Genomic DNA, 12,453 nt, shown 5'->3' with positions numbered 1-12,453 from the left:
TGAAGGCCAAAGAGGCTAAGAAGAAAGAGGGTGGTTCCACTGCAAATGCTGGTTCCATTGCAAATGCTGGTTCCACTACAAATGCAGCCATTGTTGAGTCTTCTACAAAAGGAGAATGTGTTGCTGATGTTGATGCAGGATGGGCTTTTAGTGCAGAGTGCACTTACAATCCTGTTGTCCATGATGCATGCTTGTCAGTTGCTGTAGTTTCACATGTGTGGTATTTCGACAGTGGTGCTACAAAGCACATTACCTCACATCGTGAATTGTTCACCTCTCTCGAGTTTGTCCCTCATGGGAATTCAGTCACTTGTGCCAACAATGCCTCTTATCCGGTTCAGGGAGTTGGAAAGATTGTGCTTACTGCTGCAAATGGCAGTTCTTTCACACTTGTTGATGTACTTTATGTACCTGGGATCAAGAAGAATCTCTTGTCTGTATCTGCACTTGCTAAACTTGGACTTGTAGTCAAATTTGTGGATGAAAGATGTACAGTTCATGATCTCAGTTTTGGTGATGAAATTGTTGCATCTGGGCTTTTGTGTCGTGGGTTGTATAAGCTCACTTTGTATGACAAGTGCGGACAAAATTTTGCAAATGCAATTGCAGATTCAAGGGCTATTTCAGATGCAAAACTTTGGCATGCACGTTTTGGTCATCTGAATTTTGCCAGTTTGCTGCGTTTGCAGAAATCTGATAGGGTAGCTTCTTTGCCGCCTCTTGAAGCACCTGTCAAACATGTTTGTGAAGGCTGTATTTTGGGTAAGATGTAGTGTTCTAAGTTTCCAAAGGATGGTTCAGTTCAGGCCACGTGCAGGTTGCAGCTTGTGCATAGTGATGTTTACGGGCCCATGCAAACTCCATCCTTGGGCAATTACCTTTACTTCGTGACTTTCATTGATGATTACTCCAGGCATGCATGGGTATTTTCGCTTAGAGCGAAGTGCGAAGTTTTTACGTGCTTCAAACAATTTCTTGCTATGGCTGAAAATGTCTCAAAATGTACTGTGGGCACCCTCCGTTCCGATCGAGGGGGGGAGTATATGTCTCATGAATTCAATGCATTTCTGGCTAGTCGTGGGATAAAACACCAATGTACAGTGCCTTATACACCTCAGCAAAATGGTGTTGCTGAGAGGAAAAACAGGTCACTTACAGAAATGGCATGATGTATGGTCAAAAGTCAACCTTTGCCGCATTCTTTTTGGCTTGAGGCCATCATGTGTGCCACTTATGTACTAAATAGGTGTCCTAAGAAAGCTTTGCAGTCTATTACTCCATATGAAGCATGGCATGATAGAAAGCCTTCTATTGAGCACATGCGTGTTTTTGGCTGTTTGGCATATGCTTTGGTGCCACAAACACAGCGCAGAAAATTGGATGATAAGGCTGTCAAATGTATTTTTGTTGGTTATAGTGCTGAAAGCTGCTAAGGTTACTGGTTGTATCATCCGCAAACAAAACGTATTCTGGTTTCACGGGATATAGTGTTTGTGGAAGATTCTGTTCAGCCCTTGTTGTCGTGTACTAGAGACAGTAATGTAAGCTCACAGGACATTTATGACACTTTGTTGCCTCTTTTCAGTGGTGGAAATACAAATGTAAGTTCCAATGAGGCAAATGTACAGCCTATGGGGGTTTATGAAAATGTTACAGATCAGCCTATTACTGATGCAGATGTACATGATGTACTTGATGAGGAAAGGGCTGAAAATGAGCAGGCTTAAAGTATGCCAAAATGGTTGGTGCACACTTTGTGTGACAGTAAATTGGATGCACCTTTGTCTAGTCGTACTCGTTCAGGCTCTCGCCATGCATTTTATGCATCAGATTGTTATGCTTTGGCTATATGTAGCTTACATGATGTTGAGGAGCCTCTGTCTTTTGATGAAGCACAGAATTCAGAAAGTTGGATGGCTGCCATGCAATCAGAATATGATGCACTTATAGAAAATGACACATGGACTTTATGTGATTTTCCTTCTGGCAAAAAGGCCATTGGTACGAAGTGGGTTTATAAGTTGAAATGCAAGCCGGATGGTGAGATCGATCGCCATAAGGCTCGACTTGTTGCAAAGGGTTATGCACAGCAAAAAGGCATAGATTGTGAAGAGAGTTTTGCTCCCACTTTCGTATGACTACTTTGCATTTTCTATGTGCATTGGCAGCTCAATTTGGTTGGTATGTACATCAATTAGACATTAGCAACCCACTGTTGCCACTTCGAGTTGTGAGGCTGAATACATGGCAGTCTTCGCAGCTACGGTTGAGTGTGTATGCCTCAGACGCCTTATGGCTGATTTGGGTGTTGGACAGGACACTGTCAACACTATCTACATTGACAGTCAGAGTGCATTGGCAGTTGCAAGGAACCCAGTTTTTCATGCTTGCACAAAGCACATTGAGATGCATTACCACTATGTCAGGGAGAGGCTCTCAGAAGGAGAGATCAGCTTGGCTTATGTGCCAACACAGGACAACCTTGCAGATCTTTTCACAAAGGCATTGTCTCGTGAGAAGCTTGAAGCTTTCCACAAAGCTTTGGGCTTACTCCCCTTTGTGGATTGATCATGTCCTCAGGGCATGGCACTTCCCTTTACTCATGTGCCAGCTCTCGTTCACCGCATCACTCCAGGGGGGATTTGTTATCATATACATGTGGTAGTGATGTGTGTGAACACACTAGGACCACCGGGGCATTTTTTCCCCCAAGCATTGTATATATGTCCATCACTCTAGGGTTATCAATCTTTCCATTGCACACTAAGTAACACACTCTCTATTGTGTGCCTTGAGCTTCCTTTGTCTTCTCCAAGCTGTGTGCGTTTCTTTGCAACCCTAATTCCAACAGTAAAGAGTGTTGCCAAAGCCGAGTCGCCCAATCAGTGTCAAAAATTTGATTTTGAGGCCACCTCTCGTTGCTGGATGGGAGTCTCCAATGCCGAGGAGCTACGCTTTGCCTTGCCTTGCCAACTGATAACCAGTAAATCCCTTGAATGCTGAGCGTGCAAACTCTGTTGTCTGACGAGCGACCGAGATATGAGTCAGGTGTGTGTGTGTGTGTGTGTGTGTGTGTGTAGCGCTACACGACCACTGCCCTCCAAGCCTTCTCGATCCTCAGCTACTGCCTGAATTTTGTGCTCACTACCTCAATCTCCTGCTCTGCTCGTGTCGACCTGTTGTTGAGTCTCTCTCTCTCTCTCTCTCTCTCTCTCTCTCTCTCTCTCTCTCTCTCTCTCTCTCTCTCTCTCTCTCTCTCTCTCTCTCACACACACACACACACACACACACACACACACACACACACACAACCTTCGACTCCTGCTCATTTGCCCTTCAAAGCCATCAATTGAGTGCCTTTTTTTTTTACCATCAGGGTGCGGGGAAGGAAGTAGGGAGAAACTATACGCATATCATGTATTTACAACTGTACATTGCTGCACATTACACCCTCGAGGGGCAACCGTGGGAACCACCCCCCCAATAGAGGAGGAGAATACACCCAAGAGAATGCAACTTGTGAGCCTCGAACCCTCAACCTTGGGGTTCCATCTCAAAGGTCTCACCAACTGAGCTACGCTTCTTGAGTCACCAACTGAGCTACGCTTCGACAACCAGCAAATCCCTTGAATGCACTGTGTATGTGTGTTTACACACACCACACACAACGTGCTGAGTTGCTCCCCTTCTTATTCGTTACCAGTTGAATCCCCAAAGCTTACAATGCTCTTTTTGGCCTGCAGAGGCCATAGGGGCCTGGTGGAGAAAACGGGCATTTTGTTGGCCGTCCGTTTTTGAGGGTGGAGATGCATGGCACGTGGCCAAGTGCCTTTACTGCAGCGTCTTTTTGGCCTGCCTGAGCAGAGCTCTGCACCACGTGGAAAAGCACACTGCAGCGCATGCACCTGGAAGAGGGGACGACTGCAGCGCCTGGAAGAGGGGAGGGCTGCAGCGCATGCCCCAGGGGCCCATATGGAAGGCGTGGCGATTCCCAAAATGCAGGTGCCAAAATGAAGAGGCTGCGCCAGTGTACCTTACAAGGCTGATGGCAATCGCTGTTGCGCCTTATAAGGCATTGAATGCCATGACGTTTCTTTTCCACGCTGCATTGCATGTGATGTGAGTTGGGTTGCACTGCAAGTGATCCCTTGACTTTGCCAACAGGAAATTCCTATCCTTCGATTTTCCAAGAGGAAATTTTTCCAATATTCAAAATTCCTTTCCTTCACTTTGCCAACAGGAAATTCCTATCCTTCAATTTGCCAAGAGGAAATATTTTGGTTGAATAGTTCAAAATTTTCTAATCTTTATTCCTTTTTGACAATTGACATTCGTTTGTTAGTGCTTAACATGTAATTTTTTACAAATTACCTGCAAGATATTAATGATTAGGGAAAATTACCAAAATACCCCTCTAATTTGTGGAAATTCCCAAAATACCCCTCAAATTTCAAAAATTCCCAAAATACCCTTGTTTCTATTTTGGTTGAATAGTTCAAAATTTTCTAATCTTTATTCCTTTTTGACAATTGACATCCTTTTGTTAGTGCTTAACATGTAATTTTTCACAAATTACCTTGGAAAAAAAAGGACAATTATATCTAAAAATAATGAAGCATTTCATCTCCAAAGCCTACGTAACGAAGTCAAATTCTAGTTTTAGCATCTTGTATTGATACACAATAAGTCTTCTTATAAAAAGCTAGAAATGTTTTTATCTTTGGAGAAATATAATCTCACGACCAGGAGTATTTTGGGAATTTTGGAAAATTTGAAGGGCATTTTGGGAATTTATAACCAAATATTGGGGGTATTTTGGGAATTTCCACAAATTAGAGGGGTATTTTGGTAATTTTCCCTAATAATTAGCTTATGAGAGTCAAGGTTTAATTTTTCCAAGGGCCAAGACAATTGGACCAATGCCCATGTATACATTTGAATATGTCTTATAGCCTAATTTTTATTCAAAAAAAACACAGAATCCTAGGGGATGCCTTGAGGGAAAAGGGAGGGCGTCCCCCCCCCTCCCCCCCACACACACGCGCAAGAGGACGTGCAAGCCCTCTCAATCTTTCTCTTTTTGCCCATGCTACTTGTGCTTTCTCTCTATCTGTCCATGCCAAAATTTGAAAAAATTGCTTCATTGTATAGTGCATGGAGAGACTTGTGCTATTTTTTACGAAAAGTGGTAGGTCCCCGCATTCTTTCATTGAGATGCTTTCATGAGAGGGCATGTGAGAGCCGTCCCACAGGTTGGGGGCTTGCAGCGCATAGTGATCTACCTCCTATGCACTGCATGCGCCCAGTGGGATGCAACTCTTACAATGTCATTCTAAATGGAAGTATAGGTGACATAAAGTGCTTGGAATGACAAATCAAAAATTTGCCATGCCTTTAGGAATGCCATGAATGTGATATGATTGTCCATAGAAAATACAAGGTGGTTGTCCAATCCTATCAGTGGTGGAGAGGATGCATAGCCTTACAAGGCATTAAATGCCATGACCTTTGTTTTCCACGATGCCATGACCTTGACTTTGCCAAGAGGAAATTCCTTTGCTTCAATTTGCCAAGAGGAAATTTGAAAAGCGTGCTCTTTCAGCCTATTCCTTTCCTTGACTTTGCCAAGAGGAAATTCCTTTCTTCAATTTGCCAAGAGGAAATTTGAAAAGTGTTCTCTTTCAGCCTACAATAAACAAATGTGCCATGGCAAACGTGCTCTTTTAGCCTACAATAAACAAATGCCTTTGTTGAAGTTGAATTGAATGTCACTTTTGAAGACTTCTTGTGAAATTCTATGAACCCAGGCATTGTTGTGCCTTTGTGTATCTGAAGAACTGTGTGAAAATACCTTGTGCTAAAATTACTTTGCTTGGCAATGGCTTCCAAACAAAACAGTGGGAGTTCTTTTGCTCCTGAAGGCCGAGAATGGTACGTAAGCAGTGGAGATTCTGATGGTGCTGATAGCATGGCTTTTAAAGGCGGTGAGACCGATCGAAGATTTTTGTCTTGTTCTACTTACTGCTTTTGCTTGGCGAAACTCTTTAAGAATGTGTATCATCGAATCTATTGTTGATTAGCATTATGAATGTGTTACTCATTGCAAGATTGTTCAATATTATTGTCTAATCATGCTTACTTTGATTATTGTTATGAAAATGTGATGGTTGCTTCGCGGATTCTCTTCTTGTCGTCTTGTCTTGTTATTGAGTGCTTGTGTAGTCTTGGCTTTTTGCTCGCGTTGCACCAAGGCGTTCTTGGTTTTCTAAAATCTAGCTTTCATAACCCTCGACATGTTTAAGCGATGAGCATACATAACTAAGCTTTCATTCTTCCCACATTGTGCCTTCTCTCCATGAACATAGCCTTGCATGGCTACAATCCTTCTACTATGTGGTTCTCGACTCAGATCGACCAAACAGAGTCGAAATGGGTTGACCATTTCATATGCATGTGCGTTGTGCAACACCCCTAGGCTTTCTTTTGCATCGCCGAATTGTGCCTTCTCTCCATGAACATAGGCTTACACGGCTACAATCCTTCTACTATATGGTTCAAAGGTCAAAATGGCTTGATCATTTCATATGCATGTGCTGAGCAACACACCTAAGATTTCTTTCGCGTCCCCGCATTGTGGCTTCTCTCCATGAACACAGGCTTGTACGACTACAATCCTTCTAATATGTAGTTCAAAGATCAATGTTCTAGGTCCATGCCCTCTTCTCCATATTTGCGAATACATACAAGTGTTTCTTAAGTTTGCTAGCTTTTAAGAAACCAATTGGTAGGCCACTCTTGAGTAATCATACTTGGTCAACATGCTCTCTTTTCAATAGGCCATCTATGGTGCATACAAGCGTTTCTTAAGTTTGCTAGCTTTTAAGAAGCCAATTGGTAGGCCACTCTTTAGTAATCATACTTCGTCAACATGCTCTCCTTTCAATAGGCCATCTATGGACTTGTGGTCATCATATTTTGTGTTGAACTTCCTTTCACCATAACTAAGCTACATATGCAATATGAGGATAAAGATTATTATCTTGTCTTGTGTCATGTCATCTACGGTGCTTAATATCTCATCATTCTCGTCGCATAATCATTGATTCTCTCTCTCTCTCTCTCTCTCTCTCTCTCTCTCTCTCTCTCTCTCTCTACAACACACACAGACATACATAGACTTGTATTACAACAACTTTTGCCACTCTCATATGATTACCACCTTCCTATAATTGAAAGCACCTCTTTGTCTTCTAGGTGCTTTGATATACAAGGAGTAGTTATACGGCAAGGTTGTCACCTTGAACAGTTTGTGTGACAAATGATTGCTTGCGTTTCTACCTATCATTATTAAACTTTTCATTATATATGGAAGGTGATAGGTGCTCATAATTAGTTTTCTATAGAGCTTCAAAGGTTGGCAGAAGGTACTCCTATCTCAAGCGGTAAACGTTCCGACGCGCCCCCAATTGCTTGCACATCAGCAACGCCTCACAAAAGATTGAAGCAAGACCTTCATAGGCCTCACAAGCCTACTGCACGCGCACTATTTCATTTGAACGACTTGGTGAACTCTGCATGTGAGAATTCATTATTGGAAAAGCATGTCTATTTGAGAGCAATTTCATCAACTCATAGAGTTGTTTGTTTTTGTTGCTATCTTTTGGATTATGTAGACAAGCAACCTGTGATGTAGCCCATTAATATCAAGAAGGAACCATATGTTGAAACAATTGTTCCATCCCATGCGCTAAACAACCCAACACCTCTTGATATTGAGCCTTTGTCTATTGAGTCTCCCTTGCCACTCCAAGCAACAATTGTCCCAAACCCTATTGAGGACATACCTCTTAACAATGCCAACGATCCGAGCCCGATTGAAATTGAGCCTTCCGTTCAACCTTCTGGCTTGTATGGATTGGGTGAATCATCTCAACTAGATAGCAAGCCTATTGATCTTAGCATTGTTCCATTTCCTCAAAGTCTTCTCCCACAATTCTTGATCACTGATATCTCTGACTCAAGCCCACGATTCTGTATTGAGGGCCATATATTGAATTTATATGGGACCTACAAAGTTGGTCTTGACCAACTGAAATACAACCGTTACTTGAAGCTTGACTTGGTTGATGAAGAATGCACAGACACTATTACTTGGTGATCAATGATCCATACATAGAGCTCTACGTCGACAAGATCCACCTCGGTGACTTTGTTCACATTGACAGCCCAGTTGTCAGACGCAAAAATAAGGCAGATGGGGGGTCAGCACTGTATTCCTTGTACATCGATGCTACTACTACTGTAAGCACAACGGAACCTTTCCCGGTGTCTCTTACATTCGCCCCTGATTGCAAGATACGTGCATTTCTTGATGAGATAGGTGCACAACAATCTTCGAGTGGACGTTCTCAATTGAGTACACTTGCTTTTGTTATTTTACAAAAGCACATCTCGCAGTCAAGATTTGGTGGGTCTGTTGGTGACCTTCTGATTGCAGATGGTCCTCTCCCATCAGATAGGGCATTTGTAAGAATTGACCTATTTTGCTTATTGTTTTCTGCTCTTTTATTATACATTTGAAATCTTCCATGATATATTGATGCTCTTTTTGATTTTGTTTCCATATTAATATTTTCTTGCAGCTGAGTTTGTGAACTCTCGGAAAGATGATTGCCAACAATTTCTTCAAGAAATGGTTGTTGATGGCCCTGTAATGTGCGTCGCAAGAAACATCGGTGCATTCCTTGCCAAGGCCAATACCTTGTCAATACTGGATGTTACAATTCTAGTGCCTATTCGTAGTGCACGCCTCGGAGAGGAGCTTGCCGCCGTCTTTCAGGCTCAAACCAAAAATTTGGGCTACAATCGTGAGGTGCACTCATATAGAATATAGTGATATATTAGAAGTGACTTCTCTCATTTTCTTACATAGTTGCCTTGTCCAGGTTGTTGGCATCCTCCGATTCGTCAACTTCAATAGTGTGCTATTGGAGAAGCATAGTTCGAATTGTAAATCCACAAAAGTGTATAGACTTAGGCAAGCACCTTATTGTGGATTTTGCAATAACAACACCACAATAATCACAACACCGAAGCTGGAAGCACGTATTGCAATAAAAGACAAAAAGCTTCTTGATGTGCAAGTTATTGGTGCATCAGCCGATTTAGTGCTTGCATTGGATAGAACCTTCAACCAAATTTACGCTGAGTCCATTTCCGAGGCAAGAGATACCTTGGCAACAACCTCAAGGTTTGGCCGTTTCAAAATCAACGCGAGTGGCCATGTGGTGGCGTACCAAACTGAATCTTACTCTTGTGAATGTTTGCCTTTCATTACTAGCTACCCTTTACTTTGGTTGCTTGTTCTAACTATATCCTCAAACAAAACCAATGCTTCCATCCTCTACTTCTTTGTAACGTGTTTTTGCACACTTTTGGTTGTGGTTCTAAGTATTGGGGTTATGCTTGTAAGTATTGTTCGCTTCTTCCGCGAATTGAGAACTCAAAACATTTTTATATTTCTCTTCTCTCTCTCTCTCTCTCTCTCTCTCTCTCTCTCTCTTTCTCTCTCTCTCTCTCTCTCACACACACACACACACACACATTCTTCTTCTTCTCTGTGTGTGTGTGTGTGTGTGTGTGTGTGTGTGTGTGTGTCTAGTACTCAATTCCTCTCTCTATCTATCAATTATATGCAAAACAACAAACACTACTCTCTTCCTCTCTCTATAATGGAAAATCCTACTAGTTTCAATATTCCAAAAGAGATAGACATTGACATGCTATTTACGCAAACACATCCTCTTAATCAACAATTGTTTCTAGCACTCCATAGTGTATTGCAAACAAACTTAAGCTTTGAATCATTTAGACTTATAATGCAACAATGCTTGTTTGAGAACCACTTAACAAATTTTATCACACTCTTCAGCTTCATTCTTCTTTGGATCACAGCTAGAGTCATTGAGTGAAAGAGCTACACAATTGCATGCTCTATACGATACTTGTAAAACATCGGAGTCTCACAATGGAAGTCATTAATATTTCTGCTCACAAATTCAAAAAAACACTTACCATTATCCTTCACAATGCTACAAGTGGACACAACAAAAAACAAGTAGTTGGAAAATCAATTGAACAGTTCAAAAAAGGACTTCTAATTATAGATGGATCTATTATCAGCTTTATCTATTATGCTTTCACGACTTCACAATCACGTCGTAAACTTGTCCATTGGACAATTGAAGAATGTGATGCATTAACCCACTCATGGAGAGAGAACATGCATAAACCAGCTACTCAAATCACAGATCTATTTATTAAGAAGCAACCACTTTGTGTCCATACAAACTTTGCAATTACAACAAAACTAAAGCGACTAAGACATATAAAGCCGACAGAGACTGCCTCATTGCAGCAGCATCCTTCCATCATCCACAACAAAAAAACAAGATTGTAAACAAATTCCTAAAGAGGCTTAATGACACGCCTACATATCCATGCGAAAAGTGTGGCCAGTTGTTTTTCCGCTTCGCAAGTCACGCATTTCACTCCTCCACTGTGCTTACATGCTGGAGGTGGAAAACAAAAAAGATGCTCCTCTCTGTTCTGTTGTCGTGCATGCAAACGCAAATCAAATAGATCTATGATGCCGTTTGAGAGCTTGCATACATTGGGCTTTAACGACCCTCTATCGCTAGTCTTGCAACTAAACAATGTTGAAGAACGCCTGGTCTCCATCCGCATACCATTCACAAAGATTTGAGAACTAACTTATGATGGCCAATATGGTTTGCGACGGGTTTGCGAGGCAGTGTCGTGAATGTCCTTGCAAATATCAAAAAAACACAACAAGTTCTTCCTCGATTTATCCAAGATGAGGCTTCAGTCTTGATCGGGCTCAAACGCAAGCTCGAGTACACACATGGCTACTTATCTGGCCTTGTTAGACCATTGCTGACACTAAAGGCCACACACGCTCTTCTTCATATCTCTTTGTATAAGAAGGAAAACATATCTATAATTGATAAATGGCTTGCACACTTTCAAGAAATCTCCCACTCATCACTTCCCCTAGACACAAAAACATACGAGATGGAGAACGAGGAAGCTATTGACACTAATGTGCCCCTGCACAGCATCACTACTGCTGAGCAAGTTGTTGATTACAACAATAAAATTTTGTATGTCGCACCATCAGAGGGGAACAATCCACTTGGTTTATTTGCTGATGTATTCTATGAGGAGCTCAGTTTCCCTACGATCTTCTTTGGAGAGCCTAGAAAATACCACCAACACGTATCTAAAAATTACCAAACAGTAGCCAAATGGAAGCTCATGCACAAAGATAGACATTTTGCCCTCAACATCGAAAAATTATTTTTCAAATCAGTGAAAATCATGACGCAAAAAATACTATCCTCTATTTGGATATGCCTACGCAAAGCAAAACTTAAGGGAGGAACCTTGTCTGTTGGACATGTTTGTCAGGACACAAACATAGAAAAAGTCGTCTCGTCACAACTAGGGTAAAGAGACTTCGAAGCGCTTCGTACCTCGCCACATTACAAAGAAAAAAGGTTTTCGGCATGATTCGACAACTAGGGCCACCAACTTTCTTTGTGACATTTTCTTCAGCTGAAAAACGTTGGAAAAAACTTGTTGATGCCTTGGAACAAATAGTGCCGCTTAAACAAGATAGCGATGAAAGCGATAGCTCCTTTCGTAGACGTTTGGTGCGAGCAGATCCAATAACAACAGCTCGCTTCTACCTTAACCGTTTCACAGCCATGAAAAGAATACTACTTAATGATAGCAAATTATGCGGAAAAAATCTTGATTATTTCTTCGTGATAGAGTTCCAAAGTCGTGGCAGTCAGCATGATCATGGTCTTTTATGGGTTGAACAAGCTCCTATATTCGAACATGACACAGATGATGCTATTGTGGCATTTGTAGACAGGTACATAAGTACAGACAGCTCCAAGCTTCCATCAGACCTTTCTGAAATACAAACGCACCATCATAAAAAAACTTGCCTCAATAAAGGCAAATCCTATCGCTTTGCTTTCCCAAGGTTCCCCATGCCATTCACAATCATTCTCAGAACAACTACCAATGACTACGACAAGCAGATGAGAAGCAAGAAAACTTTTAAATGCATTCAGAATAGCCTCAATACACTTCCCACTGAAACTAGCATTTCTTTTGAGGATTGGCTACAAGCCTGCATTTGACATTAGAAGAATATACTTTGGCAATAACAAACTCACTATCCACATCAACAATCTTCTTGAAACAAAATATGAAGGACATTTGTACAAACAATTTCAACCCCACAATTGTAACACTATGGGACGCAAACATGATATTCAATTCGTATTGAACGCACATGGTGCAGCAAGTTATTGCACATCATACATGACAAAAATCGACAACACATTGATAGAAACA

The 12,453-nt window shown here is 41.6% G+C and overlaps 1 pseudogene; it reads left to right on the top strand.

Moving 5' to 3' along the window:
- The first annotated feature begins 7,270 nt into the window (after nt 1-7,270).
- On the top strand, nt 7,271-10,041 carry LOC147433267 (uncharacterized; annotated as a pseudogene).
- The last annotated feature ends 2,412 nt before the right edge of the window (nt 10,042-12,453 follow it).

Source organism: Adiantum capillus-veneris, chromosome 20 (genome assembly GCF_014529385.1).
Source record: "Adiantum capillus-veneris isolate H3 chromosome 20, ASM1452938v2, whole genome shotgun sequence".
Taxonomy (NCBI): domain Eukaryota; kingdom Viridiplantae; phylum Streptophyta; class Polypodiopsida; order Polypodiales; family Pteridaceae; genus Adiantum; species Adiantum capillus-veneris.
Note: the sequence above shows the minus strand (reverse complement) of the source record. Positions and strands in the feature narration are given on the sequence as shown.